A 24,967-nucleotide genomic window follows, 5' to 3' on the forward strand; every position below is an offset into this window, starting at 1 on the left:
AAAGATGAGGGGTGGATGAAGAACTGGAGAAAATAGAAGAAGAAGAAGAAGAGAAGAAGAAACCCAAATGTCCTTTTCAGGGCCACTCCAATCCCTCGAAAAGAAATTCACTTTCATGCCTACCTTTTTTCTTTTTTTTTTTCAATTCCCCTTGTCCCTCAATAGGTCCATTTCCCATGTAAAATTTCCCTTGTCCCTAAATCGCCCCAGAAAATTGTCCATGTTAAATTTACATAGTCGCTATATCCCATATCCACTTTTTAACATAACAGTCCCCTTGTCCCCCTATCGCCCCTATTTACTACTGACCTATTTATAATGTTGATATACTAGATCTTGAAAATGGTAAACTCATCAAACAAAGCTATCGGGAAATCAAAACAAGGTGTCAGTCGTCAATAAGTAAACTGTCTAATACATCAAAGTCTCTGACATATACTCTTCAACCGGTCTATATCTTTCTCTCCAATCTCCCTTCCGTTGGTATTAACCGCTCCAGTGGCCTAGTGGTTAGAGAGTACGCCTCGTATGCGGTAGGTCACGTGTTCCAACTCCGACCGAGTCATACCAAAGACTTACAGAAATGATACTAGCAGCTGCCACGCTTGGCGCTCAGTATTAAGAGGATAGTGATTGGACTGTTCGTCCTGGTGTCAGGATAAGGTGACTGGGTGGGACATCATGCTACGTGTCTGTGGCATGATGCGCCAGTGCTAGACATCACTATAAACTGCCACACTGCAGACGTCGTAGCGATATGACTGAAAAATTGTTAAAGGTACGTTAAAATCCAAGTCACACATGCCGATCGCATTTTAACAGCAATTTATACTCACTAATGGCTATAGCTTGCCTTGGAAATATGAACTAAGTAATTTTTAAATGGCTTCATCATTACACTTGACCCGGGCCGTGGTCAAACGACACTTTTATGACAATGCTTCAACCACTCCGTACTTTTACTTCCTTACTTCTTTCTGTCTCTCTCTCTCTCTCTCTCTCTCTCTCTCTCTCTCTCTCTTCTGTTGGCTTTCTAACGGCACTTTAAACACACTATTGGTGTATCATAGTCAAAAAATGCCTTTTGAATGTCCACACCCTTGTAGTTGACCAGAACTGAAGTCAAAGCTCTCCCTCTAATGAGCCACTACGACTCTTATATATATATATATAGATATCCGTACAAAGACAGACAGACAGACACAAATATGCACAGTGTTGCTGGCAAGACATAATGGTAAGCAGATGACTGGTTGCGAATTTTTTTATTAACAAACGCATTCTAGGAATTGTGATCCAAAAATAGCGATTTTATCACTTTCAAACTTATCGAACGAAGTCATTAGACGTATTGCGAGTGCTAAATGGATTTGTGTGGGCCGTATATACGTTGGGGCAGGTGAACTCGAGGGAAAGATTGACAGAACTATTGTCTCGGAAGGTAAAGCTGAAAATTAACCTCACTTTCTTAGTTGAAATGTATGCATTAGTGTTCCGCCTTAAATAATCAAGATTTTTTCAGATTTTCTGGATTCGCATATTTCTCTACTGTCTATTCAATACACATCCATTTCTTCCTTAATATTTTCTGTTTTAAATTAAACCAATTGATAGCGTGTCTGTGTGAGCTATGTACGGTTATGCATCACTGAATCGTACTTTCCTCTGCAACCCAAATCTTGACGATGTAGATAGACTATTAACTGTTCACGGCAACCTCCTATGCAACATAAAAAACATATCAGCGAATGTGTAGTTCCAGCATGTCATTGAACCTTTTTTACCCGAGTAGTATCTGTGTATGTTTTCGGGCTGATTAGTGTGAGTGATTATACATTATTACATGAAAATATCCATTTGTGGGACCCAGTGAACTAAAATATAGACAATGAAAAGTAACGTTGATGTTCAGTAATTCAAACTGTACTGACTTGATTTAGCTCGAACTATGAGTAAGATGACTTGTATTTAGAACAGTAATTCAAACTGTACTGACTAGATTTAGCTCAAACTATGAGTAAAATGACTAGATTTACCTCAAACCATGAGTAAACTGACATGTATTTAGAACAGTAATTCAAACTGTACTGACTAGATTTAACTCAAACTATAAGTACGATGACATGTATTTAGAACAGGAATTCAAACTGTACTGACTAGATTTAGCTCAATCTATGAGTAAGATGCCTTGTATTTAGAACAGGAATTCAAGCTGTACTGACTAGATTTAGCTCAAACTATGAGTAAGATGACTAGACTTAGCTCAAACTATGAGTAAGTTGACTAGATTTACCTCAAACTATGAGTAAGCTGACATGTACTTAGAACAGGAATTCAAACTGTACTGACTAGATTTAGCTCAAACTATGAGTACGATGACATGTATTTAGAACAGGAATTCAAACTGTACTGACTAGATTTAGCTCAATCTATGAGTAAGATGACTAGAATTAGCTCAAACTATGAGTAAGTTGACTAGATTTACCTCAAACTATGAGTAAGCTGACATGTACTTAGAACAGGAATTCAAACTGTACTGACTAGATTTAGCTCAAACTATGAGTACGATGACATGTATTTAGAACAGGAATTCAAACTGTACTGACTAGATTTAGCTCAATCTATGAGTAAGATGACTAGAATTAGCTCAAACTATGAGTAAGTTGACTAGATTTACCTCAAACTATGAGTAAGCTGACATGAACTTAGAACAGAAATTCAAACTGTACTGACTAGATTTAGCTCAAACTATGAGTAAGATGACTAGATTTAGCTCAAACTATGAGTAAGATGACATGCATTTAGATCAGTAATTCAAACTGTACTGACTAGATTTAGCTCAATCTATGAGTAAGATGACTAGATGTAGCTCAAACTATGAGCAAGATGACATATATTTAGAACAATTACTGTGCAAAGCTTTATAATATTTGGGTAATTATTTAATATATTTGGTAACTGTAACAAAGTTAGTGCAAGTGGTGCAGGTGTCTTGTCTAGTCATCTCATCATTGTATAATAATTCGCAGGGAAACTGCGATTGCCAGGATCCAACAATTTTCACTAATATCTTGCATGAAAATACGGCATCAACTCAAATTTTTGGAACATCAGGTTTTAAGGAACATCCATTTGAAATTACGTATCATCTCACTCCCATCAGTAAAAAGGTTCCGTTCCTAATATATCTTGTCACAATTCTTAGCATTTGTACATTATTGCAATTCGTTGTATAAATTGCATACATTTATAATATAACCATATTTTGCGTTGTTATTCTGAACTGAGCAAGAAATGCTCATGTAAAATGGTGTTATATTAGTGAATAAAATCCTGCCGATAATATACATTCTAGGTATTGTTTTTTTACTGGTATAAAAGAAAATGAATTATATATATATATATATATATATATATATATATATATATATATATATATATATATATATATATATATATATAGTGTGTGTGTGTGTGTGTGTGTGTGTTCTCTCTTTAACGTACGTTTGTTAAATAGTGAATACCTACAAGTTGTAGGAATGATGTTTATATTATGCATACAGTAAGACACAGAAAAATAATAGAATACGCGTAACGACGATTTCCAAGTTTGTCATATATTGTGAAAATGCTAAGAGTTTAAGAAAGAAATTAGAAATATTATGAAAGTGCGCAAGGTAAGTGTAGGTGCATCCTGTAACATTCACCTTGCTTGACTTCACCCGAAAATATAAACGAACTTTACACTAATATTGAATTTGCTGCACGCTATCAGTATTTCCAGGAAATATTGATCGACGCCAAACTAGATCAAATGAATGCGCGTTTTCTACCTATGCAATCAAATTAGAAAGTGATCGTCTGCAATCATCGTTCAAGTTTTTGTAAATGTGTCATACGTTGCTGTTTTGAAAATATGTGTCCTAGATATAAAACATATCCTGGCATCACACTTTATTGATTGATATTTTAGTAAGATACAAACTCACTGTTAACTCATTAGATATTAAATTGAGTGCTGCTTCAATCACTGTCAGAGCCATTGCTATTAGTATGCCTGAATTTTTTTTCTCTCTCTCTCTCTCTCTCTCTCTCTCTCTCTCTCTCTCTCTATATATATATATATATATATATATATATATATATATATATATATATCTGTCTCCCTCCGTGTTTGCTTTTTGACTGCACTCTATGCACACTATTCAAATTCTATTATATTTTCTTGCAAAATGAAATCTTTTGCAAGTGGAATTTTAATTCAGGAATTTTATTTGAATTTATCGGTGCAGTTATCCAGATATAGCGCCTTTCACACGTTTCTAATTATTTAATGATGTTGTTAGGTATTGTGAATAATATACCAGAATTTATGTGGCGAAATTTTAGGTGAAGCAAACTGAACTCTTTGAAAGCAATTCGAAAACTATGGGTCTGTTTATAAACAGCGCTACCTCCCTTCCGTCATGCGTAGTTGCTTCTCTCTCTTTCATGATGAATTTATTTTCTATGATGTAATCAATCTATTAAGGGATTGCATTGGGTTTTGTTGTCGGTATTGTGATTGATACTTTTCACTGTATTGTCTGATATAGACTCATTTGCACTGGTAAAATCTAACAAGAAATGTTGTTGGATCCGTTGTCTTAAAGGGTGAATAAAAGAATAAAGAAACCACTTGAAATTGTTGAATCTTATATTCATGTCTGAATCTTCTGCCTTAGCGCCCACCGGAGTAAGGGGCCGTCCATTTAGTACGTACTCATGGAGGGGGAAGGGGTAACCCAAATACATACGCTTGCGCATGGGGGTGGGTGTCTATTGATAATGTACGTACGCATAGGAAACGGGAGGGGGTGATATCTTGAAGATAATTTGTCTAATACGTAACATGTTCGACTGGGTTCAGTCGGCGTTTTAATTTAGTGGACACTAGACAAACTGTTTAAAATAACGCAGCTTATTTCTTTGATACAGCCAGACGTTCAACATTAAACATGTTAATATTATGGTTTCTTTATGGTTCCTGCGTGGATTAAATATAGGCAGTTCTATAGAATTGGGGGGGGGGGTAAAAAAAAGTACGCATGTGTACAGGGAGGAGGGAGGGGTCAAGCTTTGCCGGATTTTTGCGTACGCACTAAATTATTCGCATTTTTCCTATTCCGTGCAGTCGGATATTGTACTATTATTTACCCAATATGCATAGAAGATAGGTGCCACTAGAATTGTCTTCATATTGTCTATTTCTTTGAAATCAAGAAGTTGATGATGCAGTTCACTATACCAGAAATAGTGGAGTGTCACCCTGTATGCGATTTAGAATATTTCAGTAACTAGCACTTCCAGCCTTGTCATTCATCCTTACTTACGAACTCTTTATCTCTGTACATTTATAAGTTGCCAGGCCACCATTTACTGTCCATTGAGAGTGGTTGCACATTATTACATAACGAAAACTAGAGGACATACAAGTAGCGTCGAAATAATAAACTAAAATACGGACAATGAAAGTAACATTGACATTCATTAATTCAAAAGGTGATGATTAGAGTTAACTCTAAATATGAGTAAGTATTTGAAGGAATTATTTGGTAAATGTATAAAATAACTGAGTCTTTATTGCATGTGTTTTAAACTGTAGCAAATTTGTGCCGATGTTCTGCTACCACTATTATCTTGAGGTCACTGCATTTTCTAATATTTCTCAGACACGTATGATTACTGAGTTGCAACAATAACACTAGTATAGTACATGTAAATATGGCATCAGTCCAAATTTGTAGAACATCAAATATTTTAAGAAAAACACCCATCTTTAATTCCTTCCGCCTCACTCTCATCAGTATAAAATGTCTCATCTTAATATAAAGTGTCAAATTGTGTAACAGGAGAATTTATGTTCCATAGATTGCACATTTTTAAGATATTTCCATATTTAAATAGTTAATTAAGTAGAATTGAGCAGGAAATTCTGATATACAACTGTTATATTGGTGCATGAAAGTCATGATCCGAGTTTTATTTTTGGAGTGCAATAAAAGAGAATGAATGATGGAACAGTATAGTGTAAAAAAAAGATATTGTTATCTGTATTGTGTTCTTTCTTTAACGTATTTTTGCACAATATTATATACCTACATAAATAAGAATGATATTTCATTATGTATAATGTAAATCCCACAATAATAATGTAATGCACCATGACAATTTCCAATATTGTCACATAATTTGAAAATGTAAAGTGTGTACGAGAGAAACATTATGGAAGTGATCAATGTAAGTCCAGGTGTATACTGGAACATTTCCCTTGTTTGACCTCATCCAAAATTAATCACATACATGACATTAATATTGGTTTTACTCTACACAGTTCCCGGTTCTAGGTAATAGTGCCCGACAACAAACAAAATAAACTGATTATTATTTGTCTTCCTAGGATATCAATTTACAAAGTGATTATGTACAATCGCCTTGCGTGGTTTTGTAACTGGATACAACGGTGATATTTTTAAAATGTCTTAGATATAGAATATATATCAGCATCATAGTATTTAGGTTGATATGTACACATGAACATGTTAAGATACAAACTTTCCCACTCATCATACAGAAATTAAAATGAGATGTCATTCATCAGTAACTACATCGATTGCTCCTTAAATTACTGTCCAAACAAATACCAGCATCATAGTATTCTGGTTGACATATACGTACGAACAGGTTAAGATGCAAACTATCCCACTCAATCATGCAGAAATTGAAACGAAAAGTCATTCATCAGTAAATAAATTGATTGCTCCTTCGATCACTGTCAAAATCTATTTTATTATCTCTTCATATTTCTTTTTTCCTTGAAGCAAATATTTTAAGACATTTGTTCTCATTTGCATATGGTATGCACATCCATGAACCATGCTACACTGCCCAAACATAAACTTGATGACGCACTTCACGTGGTCAGAAATAGCGGAATGCCACCTTGCATGCAATTTACAATATTTCAGTAATTCAATCTCCCACCTTGGCATTCAATCGTACTTACCAATTATTTAACTCTGTATCTTTATAAGTACAAAAATCATCTGATTACACGCGTACTATCATTACATTACATAATTGCACTTGTTAGAGGATACACATGTAGTTTCCCATACAATAATTTAAAAAACAGAAAACAAAATGTAGCATTGAGCATCGGCAATTCAAGATGTGTTGATTGGATTTAGCCCAGAATACGGGTAGGTTTACTTTCATTTGCAGCAATAGTTGTATAAAGCGTACAATATTTGTACAATTATTTCAAGCATCGCTGTCAATCATTGCTATCTATAACACACGAGTATGTTGGATATGAGCCGCATTGTGTCGGATTTTCCATCTTCATTCATATAATGTATATTATAATTATGAGCTAGGTTGATTTAATTTCCGAAATAAGTTTAGTGTTAACGTGCTGCTTTTCACGAATCCATATTTTAAGAATATTTTAAATAAGATTCTCGGATCTTTAGCTTCTCGACCTAGTTTTTACTGATTGTGTCTCTCCATGACTTATTCAATAAATTTCAATGGCATGCATGTTTATTCTTTGTATGGTATAAAGATACATAATGTAGGGTTTTAATTGGTGACTAAATGACCTATGACAAATGAATCTGTCTTACACGTGTGAAAATGTTTCAGCACCTTTGGAAAGAAAAGACACTCACCAAGATAATCAGGAGTCGTGTGAGTTTGAAATAGTGTTTAATATTATAAAAGAGTATGTGGCCCTTTTAGAGGCTTTTAGATCTATTTTTCTCCAAAACTATCTGGGTTTGTCCTCTTCCTCCTGGAAATAAAGCTATTCTTATTAGAAAATAGTTCATTAACTGTGTCGACTACAATCGCGAAAGGACATGCGCACTCGGCGTTAAACAGAGGAACTGATCCTTTAAAGGACGTTGGTTGAGACATGTGGATATACTCGATCCTTATCTAAGATATTGAAATACCAGGTTGATTGGAAAGCGGTTATCATGATTATACCTGTCTTTACAAGTATCTAGTTTACTAGGTAATGTCATCTCGTCCTAGATATATATATATCTATGCACCGTAATTCATTTCTCGTCTTATCAAGGTATTCCTAGTAAAAGGAATGAACACAATGAAAAAATAGCTTTACCTGAATCAGCCTTTGAATATGTAATTCTGAACTCATAGGGTCACAATAAGGTATCATACTATACATTGCATTTCAAGAAACATTTTATATTTGGAGCAGTCGAACACGTTCCAAATTATTAATTTATCTAAACAGAAGCGAAAATAGAACATTCTGCATTCTTCCGTGATTTGTTTATTCCTTTCATGTATGGCGTTGAAATAATTTTGTTTGTTGGACTTTTACTCAAAACTTTAATAATAAAAAAATTGATTGGAGGAATATACCAAAAGTCTTGAACCGTGCACGAAGATTTAACAATTCTCCTGTAGACATCATAGTCTTCCTGTTTTGACAGCATGTCTACACCTTTAAACACAACAAGCTGGAAAGACACGTGATAAATAACACTGAGCAAATTTGTTTTATTCCTACAGAGGAGACTTTATGGTCCTAAACTAAATAATGGAATTTTTACCCAGATGTTTTCGTACCAAACGGCATCAATGTATATTGATAAAGTCAATGTGGCATTGCAGATCCCGAAAATAATACTTCTGCGGTTTGCTCGAATCCGTTTGAAAGTTCAGACTTGGTGAAAATGTTTGCTTTTCCAATTTTGTCAACGTTGGCATAGATTCTTGTCACTGGATGCATTCATTTTGGTGACACTGTTGACTTTTCTATACTCAGTATACATACGAATAGCATTATCTGGTTTAGGCACAATAATGCACAATAAATATCAGTTATGTTTACTTGGTTATATGAAATTATTCTCCAGTAAATATCGAAATTAACTTTGCAAACTATCATGTTTGAGAGGATTCATCCTGTACGGATGCAGTCTCAGCAGCATATGAACGTCATAATCCCAATACCTTCTGTAAAGAGCAATATGAAATTATCTTTCGCTGCCTCTCTGCATTTGCATTTTTCTTTCTTTTTATATTTTGAATTTGTATTTCACTTTTTCTATTTTCATCTGTCTTTCTTCGTCTGTATTGGTATTTCTCTTCTTACTCTCTCTCTCTCTCTCTCTCTCTCTCTCTCTCTCTCTCTCTCTCTGCATTCGCATTTGCCTCTCCATTTCCTCTTTCTGAATTGGCATATCATAATTTCTTTCAGCTGATGTTCTGTTAATTTTGATTCCACATTTTATTGAAAATATAATTCCTGTGATTCCCTATCAAACCAGACACAAAACTACAAATAATATTATAAACGTTTTCATTCAAAATGACTTTTCCACCAAATTGAGCCGATTGTTTTTGCTTGCTTTGATAAACAGGCTTTATTTCCGAAAAGCATTAAAGCCTGGCAAGCTCAACCAAATAGTTCTTTTTCCTGTACTCTAACCCCTTCTGGTTTCTATGACAAGTCTAAAAGTATAGAATGTTCCGAATGCATGCCAATCATCTTGTATGTCTTGATGCATCACAATGATATAATCCAGAAAGTCTATAATTGAGTCCTCGATGATACCACAGTACTGGTATAAACCAATAGGACAATGAGCACTTTGTTATTCAAGTGGATAATTTAAGTGAACGATTCGCCTCAGTATTGTATCTGAAAATAACTAAAAATGATTCCAAAGGCTGAACGTGAGATGCGAATGAATAGTTTGTTTACAACCTATATGTATATACAAACTGTTCGCTGACGTGCGACGCAAAAGTGCCGCCTAAATGTGGGTCATTTCTAATGGATAAAGTCAAATAACTCGTAAGAAAGGTCAGGTCTTATATTCAAATAACCTTAAATTCATGTAAACAACATGTGGTAGGCACAAACCTCAGCCATGACGATAGTCAGGTAGGGGAAACTCTACCCTCAGTGACGGCGAAAGATCAAGCACACAAAATAAATTAAAGAGAGAGAGAGAGTCAATGAGGAGCATAAATTCACTTATGAATATATCCTGTAATAATTAGGTAATGTGTCAACAAATGTCATTGTCATCCAGGATATTTTCGCATTTGGAAAATTGCACAGTTTTAAAATATCTACTCTTCATATTTAATTTATTTGTACACTTTGAGCCGGAACACATAACGTAAAACTGTAAAACATTGATGAATAAATGCATAACCCTAATACACGGGGTAAGTAATATTGTTTGATTGGTATAAGACACAGGCGTGGTATAGAGAATATTTACACAGACAATAGGTTCTTGCCTCCATATGCTATTTCCTCTTTGCCATATATGATGAAAATGAACAACACAATGTAATTAAATTTTCTAACGCTTTGAACTTTAAATGTTAGAGATTACACTAGCATACTACCATGCTATAATATGATTGCAGATATTGCATATTTAAATTTCTGGCCTTGCATTAGTGAAACGTTTTAAGCGAAATGTATCCTCAAGTTCAAAATCAGAACATTGAGTTGTATTTATGTTTGATTAAAATGAAGTTGGACGCGTGAAGATTTCAGGGATTACTAAACATTGTTACCTCTCTTAGCCTGGGAAATTTCGATTACATAGATCACCGCCACATATAAATTTTGCGTTTGGAGCTTGTTCATGGGTTTCTCTTGCTTAACAAATCTCTAAAATACAAAATCTGGCCAACTTTGCTACTTTATAGTCTTTATCTGATACGCAACACAAGCAATTCTGACCTCGGTTTAATGTTGCGCGCTACAAGGACTCTACGTTCAAGCAACAACAAAAAAATGAAACAAGCAGAAGTATTCAAAATTTTGTATTTTGTGTGAACTGTACTTCAACATACTTGCCATTTGACAAAATAATGAGATATCACAACACTTATATATTAATGACTTGGAAAAACGAAACCATTATTCATATCGCTTAACATATAAATAAATCACATTTGAAGATCCCCATTTCCTATTATTGGTGTCCAACAAGAAGTTCCTCTTAAGGTTTCGAGACAGTTCAACAGGAATATATCGTTTTCTAGCAATATCCAATCCAACACACAAATATTAGTGTCGACGCTACTAAATAAATAAATGTGTGTACGTATCTTTAGAACTTGTCAAGTAAGAACTCTTAGACTTCAGTTTTAATAGCATGACACCTAGAAACGTCAATATCAAAGAAGATCTTTGTTTTATTTCTACTGGAAGAGAGAATGAGTTAGTGAATGACATCACAATTATTTATGAATATATGCTGTATCAAATAACATATCCGTTTTCTGGACTGACGCAACTTTTAATACTAATAGCTGGTACTGTGAGTTTGTATGTTTATGCTAACGTTGACTACAGATCAATATCGACTTACAATGCCTAACACTGAATTTCACTGGTTCACTTGTTCAATAATCGCTTTTTGGAAGTGGCCATTGTTTACTCTATATTTGTTTCGTGATAGTTGTAGAGCAAATGAAGCAAGGTATACATAGTTGCTATGGACGCAGTAATATCTTAGAGTACATTTCAATGCGATCCGTTTCTTGCAATCCACGGAAGTATGATACATTTCAAAGCAGTTCATTTCGTGCAATCCACGGAAGTATGATACATTTCAAGCCAGTTTTGTTTACATTTAATACTATTAGATCGACTAAATTAAATACTATTAAATATGGTTCAGCTTTGTCTTAGCTGTATCTTAGGATGCACGTGCGATTGCGTGTGACGCAATGCACTACAGTAGAGTCAAGCATCTGTTATTAAATTTCCCCACATGATGGGATGTCTCATAGAATAACTAAATCTACAAAATTACATCATTGTGTTATACTTCCTTTGTAAGCAGCTTTAATCTCATTATGACCCTGTTAATGTTATCATATATTATTTGACAAAATAACAATCTTCAGGTCCACGAGACGATAGCATTATATGGGATACAACCGTTGCAATGTTTATGTTTATTTGTATGTTAGCGGCTTAACCCACCAATTGAAGTATGAGAGCGAGGCAAGCTATGATGTTTAAAAAGATAAAGAATGTAGGAATGAAATTAATCAGACTGACTAACATCTCCCTTCTTTATTTTTTCTAACCTTTCTGGTACATTACTGTTAGGTATTGAATAAAATGCTGTAGAAGCTGACAGTTTATTTATATATCCGTAGTGCGGACGGAGAAACCAACGCCGCGAATTCTGGAAGATGATAATGCTACGTAAAATATAAATGTTATTTTGAAGATTTGTTTTGCTCAACATAAATACACAGTCTGGTTGAATTGTATTCGTGGATAAAACCCGTGACCATATGTACTTTGGATTATAATCTTCTAAATGCAGTATTTATGTTGCAATTTCCAATCTCAGTCATTGTTTTTCAACTATCGTTAATTGGCACGATAGAGCTATCTATAAACACAATGACTATGGAAGAGATTCATTTTTGTATTAAAGAAAGAATCACATAGTTTAAAAATATGCACTGCTTCGTGAGGACGGGAGCAGAAAATAGCCTTTACCCAGTAAAGTCTGTTCATTCAAGTGATCCCTGTTTAACTCTGCTACTATCATCGTGCCATCGCAGCAATTTATAATATTTCGCGTGGTAACTGTGATGCAACACAAATATCGTTTACGTATATGTTTACACCAACATCATCTTCTGGAATATTAAATATATATATGACATTCAGCTGTTATTTTCTCTGCAAAATATTTTTATATTATCTTGTATACATACATGTGCATTAATTAGTTTTGTTACATATAATAAAAGTCCCATGACGATAATATATTTCCTCATGTTGATTTCAGTATTATATTATATTGTTCAAATGCTAAGAATATAAGACAAACAGTGTCATAAGCTTAGGTGCTCTTTAAACTTTGATGGGTTTTATTTTGTTTTCGTTTTGTTTTTCTGCCAGTAAATGGTATGGCAACACACGCATGGTGTAGGTATCGATATCTTGAAGGACCTGAAAAATCATTCACTCAGATCTATACTTGAGCATGTCTTTTGCTTGACCTCATCCATATATATATATATATATATATATATATATATATATATATATATATATATATATATATATATATAAGTACATTAATATTGAATTTGCTGTATTCATTTCTTGGCAGGCTTATTTGATAACCTTCCAAGTAATATTCTTTGACCAGGAAGAAAGAATCTGAAAAATGTTAAGTGAATGGTACGTTAAATGTGATTGTCAAAACTTGCACCCATTGCTGATATAAGAGGTACCCAAATGACCTGATATGTATTTAGAATAGATCATTTATATGTACACCAAATCCACATGACGTATATTCTTGGAATTCACAGGTTTAGTTCTTCCAGAAAACTCAGTGTATACAAGCCCTTTATGAAGTTTCTAAAAAATATTTTCTCCTTGGCTATAAATAATGATGTGTGCTTATGTAATCGTCATGTGAGCTTTCATTAATATTTCCAAATGTGAAGAAGTGACAATGATTGATTACACCATTGATTACTGTCCCTGAAATAGTTTTTCAAAAACATAATAGCCTCATAATTCATATGTGCGCATTAACATTTTAAGAAATCTCATTTATCAATAATTAAATTGACTGCTGCTTCAAATACTCTGTCATTTTCTATTATATCTGTCTCCATACTAGTTTCTCTCCCCCTCTGTCCTTCTCTTTTTCTCTCTCCTAACTTGTAACTGCACTTCTAATATAATAATTGATACATCAAGAAGACGAAATGGGACCTTAGTGCCTTTCGCATGGCTCCAACAAGGCCGTCCAAACAGGATCTGGTCCAGCTCACTCTATCACCTAACTTACTGCAGCGCCTTAAATATGTCTCTGTTTGTCTGACTCTCTGTCTGTCATTCTTTCTCTCTCTCTCAGAAAAGGAAAGCCAAATCTTCCAATTTTGTGACAAACACTAAACATTTAAAGATCGTGTTCTATTGCGAGGACATTCCAGTAGAATAACCAATGTTTAGAGGCTAGTCAGAGACTTCAGGAAAAGTAAAGCAATGTCAGTTACATCAAGGGATTCAAGCTGACAAAACATTTGTGTTATTTAATTTCTTGCATGAGTTTAGAAAATGTTGGTTATCTGAAAGATAATTTGGTGACTAGGTATATGAAAATACTGTGCAAATGTATGATAAACTTTTGTCCTAGGTTATACATGCATCGAAAGTTTTCGCGACATATATGGCTTCAGCTTAAACAGTGCACGTCGGGACATAATTCAGTTCACTCAGCAACCGATAAACCTCCTGACCCAGTGTTCGATACCACTATGATGAACATCACCTTGGATTTCAAGGAGTGAATATTTAACGTGATCACATTAATTTGAACAAAAGTATACATATCACATTCGCTAATAAATGCCAACTCAAATGTGAAACCTGGAACGTTTTTTGCTCAAAGCAGAGACCTACCTATCAAGAAATTATTAACGTTATTAAAGCCTTTGTGGTGAAGTTAAACTGGATGAATGTGATACTAATCGACCTGAACATGACTTTTTCTCAGTCCAAAATGTTACAGTATATCCGCAGGAATGGTGGTGCAGATGGGTTTGTAAGGATAACACCTTTCTTCTATTACATAAATCTATATCGAGTTAGACTACATTTTCTGGTGTCAAATTAAAAATTACATTTCCAATCTGATGACGAACAGATCGTAGGCGCAGTATATGTCTCAAGAACATAATCACGACTTAAAACTGCCCACGATTTATATATATTCTTATCAGAAATGACAAACATGTTCTATTGACAAAGAAACGTGTTTGTGATGTGAGATTGCAATGTAATAACACACAAAGGAGGACTACGTAGAAATAGATCAATTAGACGCCTGTCATTTTTATTATGACGAGTCATTCAATGACTTCGGTAACATCCCATCTGCGTTTATAAAAGAAAAATGTTGCTAAACACAGATACGTTTCCGTGGCACATTTTTATAATAATGACGTTTGTACAAATGATGATTTTCCTACATGGAACGCTAGATGCATGCATGAAAAAGGTTTAAGAAAAATAGATCTCTTTCTCATATATCCAAATCTTAATCTCGTCCAACTTTTAGTAATCCATCTTCTCATAAGAAATCATTATCTCGTCTTACGGGCACTTATTGTAAGAAGAATGGGCAAGTTATTTATGTTTGCAAAATGTTGACAGCAAAAGAGCGAAGACAGAGTTATTCCAAATGCTGATATTTCAAAGAGGTGAAGCTCACGTTTTTCTACTGAAAGCAACATATTGATTGGGTCAAACAAACCCCAGTGGGAATTTCTTATGGGGAAGTATAAACCATTCATGTCGAAAAGTCCTATATCACTTATTCTTGTTTCCGCCATTACCTATCCCTATTGAAATATTTGATGACATAGGAACTTCTCAGATTCTTTTGTTATCAGGTCAATATGGCATCATACTTATTTTAATGATACGTGATCGTCGGAACGGTGACTTCTTTACCTTTTGAGGGTATTTATTTATTATTAGGCAGTGATTTAGCTAGATATATGGTCAAGGTTAATCATTTTGTTCATTTTGCTTGGATCAAAAGGATGATCCTGTTGAAATTGAAATCAACGATTTATAGGATGCTTGTAAGTTATAGGAGCACTGCCAAGATATCTCTAGAAACTTATGTTGATTGGAACGTATTCCTTTAGCTAGTACATTCATTGGTCAGTCTGTTGACGAGGTCACTAGTGTTCCTAGTCAATCGATAAGTGTTGGTCACAGTCATACTCTTGTGACTACTCTTTATTATAATTAAAATAACAAGCAGAAACAAAATCTACTGTTTGTTTCAGATTGCCAATAGCAGGATTACAGCCACACAAATACTAGCATATTTTTATGTGAGCAATGGCGTACTTATGAGAAAATGAAGACCACAGAAAGGTACCAACTGGTGAAGAGTTGTCAGTGAACTATCAAATTGTTTTTCTAAAATCATACTGAAAAGACATTCTTCGTCAAGCCTATGAAATTCCACTGGCGAGTCAGTAAGACTTATCACGAAATCTTGAATATTTTTGTCAGTAAAAAAGTAAGAGTGAAGGTTCTAAATCTTTTAGATCTTGACTAACTTGCCAAATAGTAAGAAAACCCAATCAGAAGATATTTAAAACAGATATGCAACCTATTTCTTCATTTGACGAATATTTATGTCAGTAAAAAAGTAAGAGTGAAGGTTCTAAATCTTTTAGATCTTGACTAACTTGCCAAATAGAAAGAAAACCCAATCAGAAGATATTTAAAACAGATATGCAACCTATTCCTTCATTTGACGAATCAGTACCTAAGACAAGTCAAGCAGCTTATACTTGTTGACCAAAATAAGTGCGTCCACAATATTTCCAAAAATAATACATTTGAGGAATGTTAGAAAGAAAAGCATGGTAAAGCTTTAATAAAATGTACTTTTTGACCTTCCAAACCTTTCCAATCTGATGTAGGGTCAAAGTCTGTGTTAGTTTCCAACAAGGTATGCATGAATTATACAGCCAACAGTTTAACTCTTTCGAAAGTCATTGAGCAATGGAATGATATCATCAAACCTTAACGAATATAATTTGGTCATATTGATTTGATACAGGAAAAGATTGGGACCAAAATCTTTATTTATTAATGTTTGCTGTTTGGGAATCGGTTCAAGAATTTTGGGTTTGAATCCTTTTGAACTGGAGCTTGGAAAGACTGTCCGTGGAGTATTGAAGTTTTTAAAAGAAATGCTTCTTTCAAATGAATATTCAAAGATTAATATATTAATCGTCTCGGCGATGGTTCCGATTTCAAATATATGTTGTCAAAAGCTTTTGAAGTAGCAGAAACTAATCTTCACTCTAGTCAGTCAAAATTTAAGAGTTTCATGAATATGATAGACTTTGGTCTAAACTATTGTCATACTTACATCAATGAAGTGATCATCAAAAACTACACCTGGAAAGACCGCTTGGAAAACTTTTGGAAATTCTTAGTTTGGCTCATTGATGCAAATGTGACAGTTAATTAGGCAAACGTGAGTTTGTTCTCTTTCTGATAGAAATTTTGGACATATTATGGGACACTGTCAAGTTATACCCGTACAAAATTAAGATCAAATCGATCTCTGAATTCCCAGTGCATGTTAGTAGAATGCAACTCATGCGATTTTTATACATGGTTGGATGTTCCGGAAATTTTGCTCAAATATTTATATAAATGCTAAACCCTGACAGATTTGTTGAGTATTTAAAACAAGTTTCAAATGATTGACAAATGTAAGGAGTGGTTTGATAAATTCAAGCTATACTTAAGCGTGTCTAAGTCGTCTACATATTTCCGTTAATTATTAAACGTTTATGTTGATACAAGTGATGTAGGGGTTGGTGAAGTGTTGATTCAGAAGACAAAATGACATGGATGATCTAGTGTGTTTGTCTCTGAAAGAAATAAACAAGGGCAAGATAAATTATTCACAATCGAGAGGGAACGATTGGTTTTGATACTGCCTTTTCAATACCTAGAAGTGTGTATTAATTAAGCTCCTTCTCCGACTATTGTATTCAGTGATAACAGCCTCCTTAGTTTCGTGAACAAAATCAAAACAAAATTCATCGATTGTTGAGATGCATTTTGAAAATTCAGAAATACAATACTGTTATTGGCACATCAAGGGAAAAGATAATATGTTTGCATATGTTCTTTCAAGCGCACTTCACAATATTGGAGAGAAGAAAACATAGCATGGGAATTAATACAAGAATCAGAAACCACATTGATGACAAGTAGAGATTGATTCATAGGACAAGGTTTTGAATTTTATAAGCATTGCAAGAAAAAATTGGAATCCATACCAAATTCAGTATACTACGTTGTTACATGTGTTCGTGTACGTTGTTTTGCTTCATAAAGTCTGAAGTTGTGGACTAAAGTCATTTCGACAAGGACTATGTTATTATTTTTGCTTTTTGTTTTACTTATGTAACCCAGAGCAAACATGAAACTTATTTTTCAGCGATAAACTGCTAGATTTATCAACGACATTGGTAACAGGTCGAAACATAATAAAGAATTATCTACGCTAGGACAGGAGACAGGAGACCATAACAAAACAACCGATATGTTTGAACAACCTTCTTTATCAATTAGGATCTTTTGGACTACACGTTTTCATGTTATATCTCTTCATTTGTCTTCCTGAAAGATTTAAAAATGCATTATATTAAAGGAACAGTAATAAGGACAGTTTTGTAGTGTAAGGAAACTTGTACCGATTGTGAAGCATACACTATACAGTCTGTCTATATTTGCTATGATTTTCTTGTCCAGTGTAGGCTTCCGAAATTTCTTTCTCGCACTCAGCGGAATTCTCAGCATAGTTCATATAAATCCAGTAAGCTCTCTAATGCCATTTTATATCATGTTATATTCAACACTGTTTGTTGTTCATTCTAATCACCAATGCGTTGTTTTTTCTTGTCCATTCTTAGCACCATTGCTTATACATTTACCCCTCAAGCATGTAACACTAGGATGGTGACATACGACAACGACTTGTGTATTTAGCAATACAAAGATCTCATAACCTTTCTTGAATAAATTTCAAATATGTTGTTGAAAAACAATGAAAGTTAACAGTTTATTAATTACATCTTTTCACTCTTGTTTACATTTTTCAAATTAAAAGGGAAATACTACTGCTGGTTTTATTCTCTTTAACGTTAACCCCATATATATATATGTGTGTGTGTGTGTGTGTGTGTGTGTGTGTGTGTGTGTGTAGGTATGTGTGTGTGTGAGATCTATATATATATATATATAGAGAGAGAGAGAGAGAGAGATTAATATTTCACAGGTTGATTTCAAATATAATTCGTCTTTACAGTTCCATCAAACTGCTTAGATTTTCCTGTTAGTTTTATGAGCTGAGACATGTATGCGAGGATTTCTTGGATACCATGTAGGACGATGTATCCACAAGCTTTGTCTGTACATTGCTACCACTGTGAGAAGAAGAAAAAAATCACAAAAGCAAAAAACATGCGATCTGTCACTTTATATCAGTATCGATTTATTTTAAACAATCTGAACTATTGCTGCAAGTAAGACGACACCATAACATTATGGGCAGATCCATAGGTTATTAAAAATCCACATGTGCTACAATTGCTAAGTAAAAACTAGGGAAAAAAGTGATTCATGCCGAATCATTTTGATGTGAAGAAACCTATGCAGGAAACTCGAAATTATATATACATAAAATAAACTTGGGTTAAGCTCTCCATTCTCTCGACGCATCCAGGTAAAACTTATGATTGACATCGTAACCGTTTACTTTGGAGAAATGCCCGACAGTTGCGAGGATTGCGTCAATAAATCAAACGATGTTTGATGCCAAGTCTGTTGTTACTTGTATGGAATTCGACGAAACAGATTATGTGTATAGGTTATGACGTCAACATGTCGTTTGAAGAGTGTATAAGACAAGCGGTTTATATATGGGCCATCATATATAATCTAAATATCCGCTGTCAGAGAATTGTTTTCAAGTTACACGTGACATGCAACATGTACAACACCAACGAGTTTTGCTGTTTTAAAGATGTGTCAGTAGATCTGTTCTTTGTTCAACAAATTAAAAGAGTCTACTGTAGCTGTTAATATAAATATGCTTCATGTTAAGTTCAAGTTCTTGAACATGTGTTACACGTAATATATATTTGCGGAAATCTTATTTCAAAGGTCACAATAGTAATAAATCGTTCTCTTCCTCTTTTTTTCCTTCTTGTTCTTCGTCTTTTTCTTCTTATTATTATTAGTGTTCTTGTTTTTGCTGCTGTTGTTGTTTGTATTATTATTATTATTATTATTATCATTGGCTGCAGTAGAGTAAGTAGAATTGTGCTTAAAAGTATCTTTCCTTGAAAGACAGATATTTTAAAAATTAATAAAATGTCAACAAAACGTTACAATTTATGCACCACGCAGAGAAACTCAGTGATACAATTAACTTATTCAAAGAATGAATGAGAAAAAATCTTTAAACGTGAAACGTGTTCATATGATTAAGGTTTTCAAGAAGAAATGACCTAATATATCGATTTATTATTGTTGCGGCTGCTGTTCCTGTTGTTGCTTCTGCCGCTTCATAGAGTGATCACTATAAATAGGTCACACTGGTGGTAGTGATTGTGGTTACAGTAGATTCTCTTTCTCTCTTCTATTTCTTCAATTGCATTCTGTCTTGTACCATCAACGGTGTTTCAATGGAACACTCTCGCGTCTCTCTCTAACTCCTCTCTCTCTCTCTCTCTCTCTCTCCTATCCTTGGCCCATGCTCCCTTGATCTTTTCTGTCTCCACCTCTAGATCGTCTTCAATTAATTTAATTCCTGTTCTGAAGGAAACGAATTACCCGTCAGGTGAGCTTTTTTTCGCATAGTACTCTATTTCCCTCTCCGCTACTGCTCCACTTTAGTACTAAACGAATCGATTCAATGAGTCTGACAGTCTGTCAGTGCTTCCTAGTCATTATAGGTTATTGACAAGTCAACGATGAATGTCATAACTAGCGAACTCACTAATATATATATATATATATATATATATATATATATATATATATATATATATATATATATATATATATATATATATATATATATATATCTGTCTCTGTGTGTGTGTGTGTGTTACAGTCACGGATGTGAATGAAAACTACTAAGATCAGGTACACGACGAGTTAAAGAAAACATCCCTCTTTGAAAAAAAACGAGTGACAGAATCTGAAAGATATTTTGAAATAATTTGTTTCCATCAAGAAACAAGCCAACCCTTTTTTTTTTAAATCAACATTTGTTTGGATAACTCCTGTTAACACATAATAATGATTAGGGAGGTTTAGTTCATGTACAAATACCAAACAATAAAACTAAACGTATTTACAAGCGTGAAAATCTAGGACAGTACAATTTTGCCATCGACGAAAACGTTTTTGTGCTAACACATACAGATAGCCATGATATTCAGAAACCACAAATCTATTTTGTCATTTTTTCTAGAGAAATGTTTTTTTTTTTATAAGTACGTATGTGAAAACAGCATATTCAATTGAATCTGATCCTTATAATCTCATTTCAATGACTTAATCTGATGCATTATTTCATCTCGTAATGCTGATGGTATCGATTTCTAGAGACGGTAATCAATAAAAATGAAATATCGCAAGCTGCCATAGTTGGTGATATAAACTTACAAATCATTTGTGTTTTTATCTTCAGCACACACCCTTAAATTTCCAGGAAGTTACGGAATATCTGATTCAGAAGGTAACGATATCTCCATGTATTCATTGTTCACAATTACTGATAAATAACGAGTTCACACTTGATGTTTCCCTTGGAAAGATCTATGAAGCAAGTCAATGAACAGGACGTCTTAGTACTATTTTGCAAGAGAACAGGATCGTCACTTACCTCTTTATACCACTCTTTAATAATCATTTCTTCTGAAATAAATGTCCATGATTCTTCCAAAGATTTTCTAAGCTCTCGTTTTGACTTATCAACACAGATGTGTCGTGTTGCAAAAAAGGGTGATGGATTTTACAACCACAGCAGTGCTTTTGAAAGAAGTGTGATTATTTGAACCCACAAACGAGTAAAACAGGAAAATAAGTGTTTTTGTCTCTCTAGGCACTGTGACATAATGACTGTATCTTTCTTTATTTCACTTCTACTATGTGACTGAATACCTATATAGAAAACAAAATCATCATAATCTACTCCTTAGCTTCATTTTAATGGTGTATGAATAATTATCTGAAAATGTTTATTGAATAGCATTTTCGAATTCCAGAATTACGACAGTGTTTGAGGTGTTCACTCGAGCTAACAAAACATAACATTCTACATGGAGTTGGCACCCTTTTATAAGGTGAAAATATATATCACTGTTCATGTGATCTGGTCTGAAATCACATCCCCACAGTCACACCTTCCCACATAATTGTGGTCAAGATTGACAGATGGTTATTAATTATCCCTTACCTTTTAAATAGATTAATCTATAATTCCAGGTATTTTTTCTTAGCAAAGTTTGGTTCAATAGGTATGAACCGCATCTTGGACACGTTAAAGCGTTGTAACTCTAAATGTGTTTTGCTGGATAGAGCAACAGTTTTGATGATACCAATTAATAAACGATGAGGCAGTTGACCTTGGAAGACATGACCTCCGATCTGGTATTGGCGTCCAGAGACAATAGGAAGAAAGTTGCCTTTTGCTCGTCCTTAGAGGATACTTAGATGTTGTTCTGGTTAGAGTTGACTGGTAACGTTTCAAACTTTAGGTAAGACTCCCACGTTTAATGTAGAATCGGGCTTCATGGATGCTAGGAGTGTACTAGTGGGTATTTGTGATCAAATATAAAACGGTATAACTTCTAATCAGTCTTTCGCGGTCATTCATTCCATTCAACAAATACTTGTCTTACAGCAATTTGTTCAACGATCCTACATTTATAAAGTTGTCTTTGTTTGATTTTCTCTTGTTGGTCATTAAATTGAATCTATGCAAACGAATTCATTCAAAGTGTCCCGTTTCCATACCACTGAAACATCCAGATGTGTGTTGTGTTCCTGATTTAATTTCCGTACCTCAAGATAATTTCCAAGCAGGCTTAACAATGGCAGGTGTCCGTGCTACTGCTAACCGGTTCGCTATTCAAGTAGAATCCACTTCCTTGAGTATCAAACGCATGCGACTCTTTTAAGGAACAACGCTGGCATCATCCCTTTCTATTATTTTGTGGCAATCGAAAACGTCAAAATATCTCCTGCTGACCATCTGTTATAATTTCTTTTCTGATCGTGTCTATGCGAGTTTAAAGGACGTTTGGGCATATATTTCTGCCTCGCTCCTGTGCTTGCGTAGAGGAAGAATAAATGCATTGGGAAGGTGTGTGAAATGAAGTTACAGGTGCCTTTCAGAGTCACAAAACTTCTTTTAATCTTAGAACCAATAAATTTTCCTGCATTCGTCAAGGTTATTTAAGACTGTCACTGATTACATTTCGGAGAATTTCTTCCTTTTGAGTCAAAGCTGGATCTTTTGAAGCTTGAAATCTTGGAGGGACTATAGGTTTCAAAATGGTTGCAACCTTATGAAAAGCTGAATATAACGTATTTGCTAAACCATAGCATTGATGTTAGGCTACTATTCGATATAAAAGATGCATATGTTGCAATTCACCGGAGAAGTTTTCTTTAACAGGTAGTCTCACAGTGACGTTCCCTTCTGAGAATTTACTGTTTCGCAGCATCTCTTTTGATATTAATATTGGTAGTCACACTATAATTTCCTAACAGGAAAATAATGAGGATGCATAAATTGTATATGAACGTTCTTCTTGTTTCCCTCTAATTATACGCAGCTTTGACGCATTCCACTTTAAAAGAAGCGTCTCTTAAACGAAGATGTGTTTCTTTCGATGTTGTATTCTACGACATAACAATACAGAAACAACTAATTCAATCCTGTGTTCGTAACTATTAAATATGCTTGAATAATTGGTCGGTGTTGCTGATGTATTTGGTATGACCAATATGTGTCCACCCAGAATAGCAAACATACGTAAAAAAAAAACCTCACTTACTAAAGATCCGTCAGTTGTGCTTAAAGCCGTTATTGTATATCTGGCAGACGTGAACTGTGAAGCTTTGAGTTTGGTTGCACAATACAATTTTAAAATTATTATGTAACGATCAACACGAAAAGATGTTAGTGAAAGCTGGTTAAAAATATATCCATCTTGTATTCACTGCTAAAAAAATCAACCAACTATCAAGGGTTTTGGCATATGGCATATTTTTGGACCTCAATGATTTACGTGTTCGACGAGCAGCATGAGTAAAGTATGTCTCAGTAGATTATTTCTTGCTTTAAGCATTCTTTTTCTACTTCTTTCGTTTTCTTTTCCGCTTGGAAGGGTGTGCGTATCACATTTTCGATTTATCCCGGTCTTGATGTAAGAGTCTATTTGGGTATTCTAGTAAGTCGAGTTTGGATCGTTACTGCTTTTTCTTTTCTTTATTCTGTCATCCACGAAGCTGTATCGTTTGTCATCTCCTAAGCTGCTAAATTTTGTTTTTCTCTTAGAGTCTTCTCGTCTAAATCCCTTTGATGAAATAGTTGAAGACGCCGCAATAATTGTACGTACCGTTGCAATTTTGCTCTTTCAGATCGAACTCTTCAATCGTTTAAGCTGGGTCCTATCAGCCTGATTAAACATCCTCCTCTATGAATGGTAGTTTTTATCTTTTGACTGTTTGGCATTTTAGTTTTCAACTTTTGGCAAAGAACGTGGCAATGTCGTCATAATCATTGTTTTTGTCTCTGGGAAATAAGAAAAGGCCCTCTTTCAAAAAGATCAAGCTACATTCACAGACTGTGTGGCTTAATTCTTTAGGTGTTTTTGAATAAGTTCGTACAGTAGTGTTGACTTATTAAACATTAACAAAAAATCAAAATGATTAGTTAGGAAATTAGTTAAAAAAGATCTTTTTCTCCCTCTTTTGAAAGATCACTTTGGACCTTGCCGACTACGTTGTAATCTTTGTTCGTAGGAAACCTGAAGTGAAAGTTATCCAGCACGTTCTCTTTAGTACTGAAATTTGCCTCCACAGATTGTCGGAACGTCTAACCAACTTTACATTTAGCAGCAATGCTCATCCCAACAGATTGACTCTGCCAGATCTTGTTTAGACAGGTACAGTCAACATTTTACCATTCTTGATATATTTTGTACCTTGCTTCTAAAGAGCAGCCACATGTTGTAAAAACATACGTCAATGGACGGGTGGAAATTTCGTTAGAGATCGGTTTCCATTTTCCGTGAA

The 24,967-nt window shown here is 34.4% G+C and overlaps 1 long non-coding RNA gene across 1 annotated transcript; it reads left to right on the forward strand.

The window, feature by feature from the left end:
• The first annotated feature begins 1,121 nt into the window (after positions 1 to 1,121).
• Positions 1,122 to 24,831, forward strand: LOC149792897 (uncharacterized). The gene is made up of 3 exons (XR_016422664.1): positions 1,122 to 1,441; positions 21,351 to 21,398; positions 24,695 to 24,831. It is a non-coding gene; the product is annotated as an uncharacterized LOC149792897 (long non-coding RNA).
• Positions 24,832 to 24,967: the final 136 nt, after the last annotated feature.

Source organism: Sinohyriopsis cumingii, chromosome 8 (genome assembly GCF_028554795.1).
Source record: "Sinohyriopsis cumingii isolate HCF-2022 chromosome 8, ASM2855479v2, whole genome shotgun sequence".
Classification (NCBI taxonomy): Eukaryota; Metazoa; Mollusca; class Bivalvia; order Unionida; family Unionidae; genus Sinohyriopsis; species Sinohyriopsis cumingii.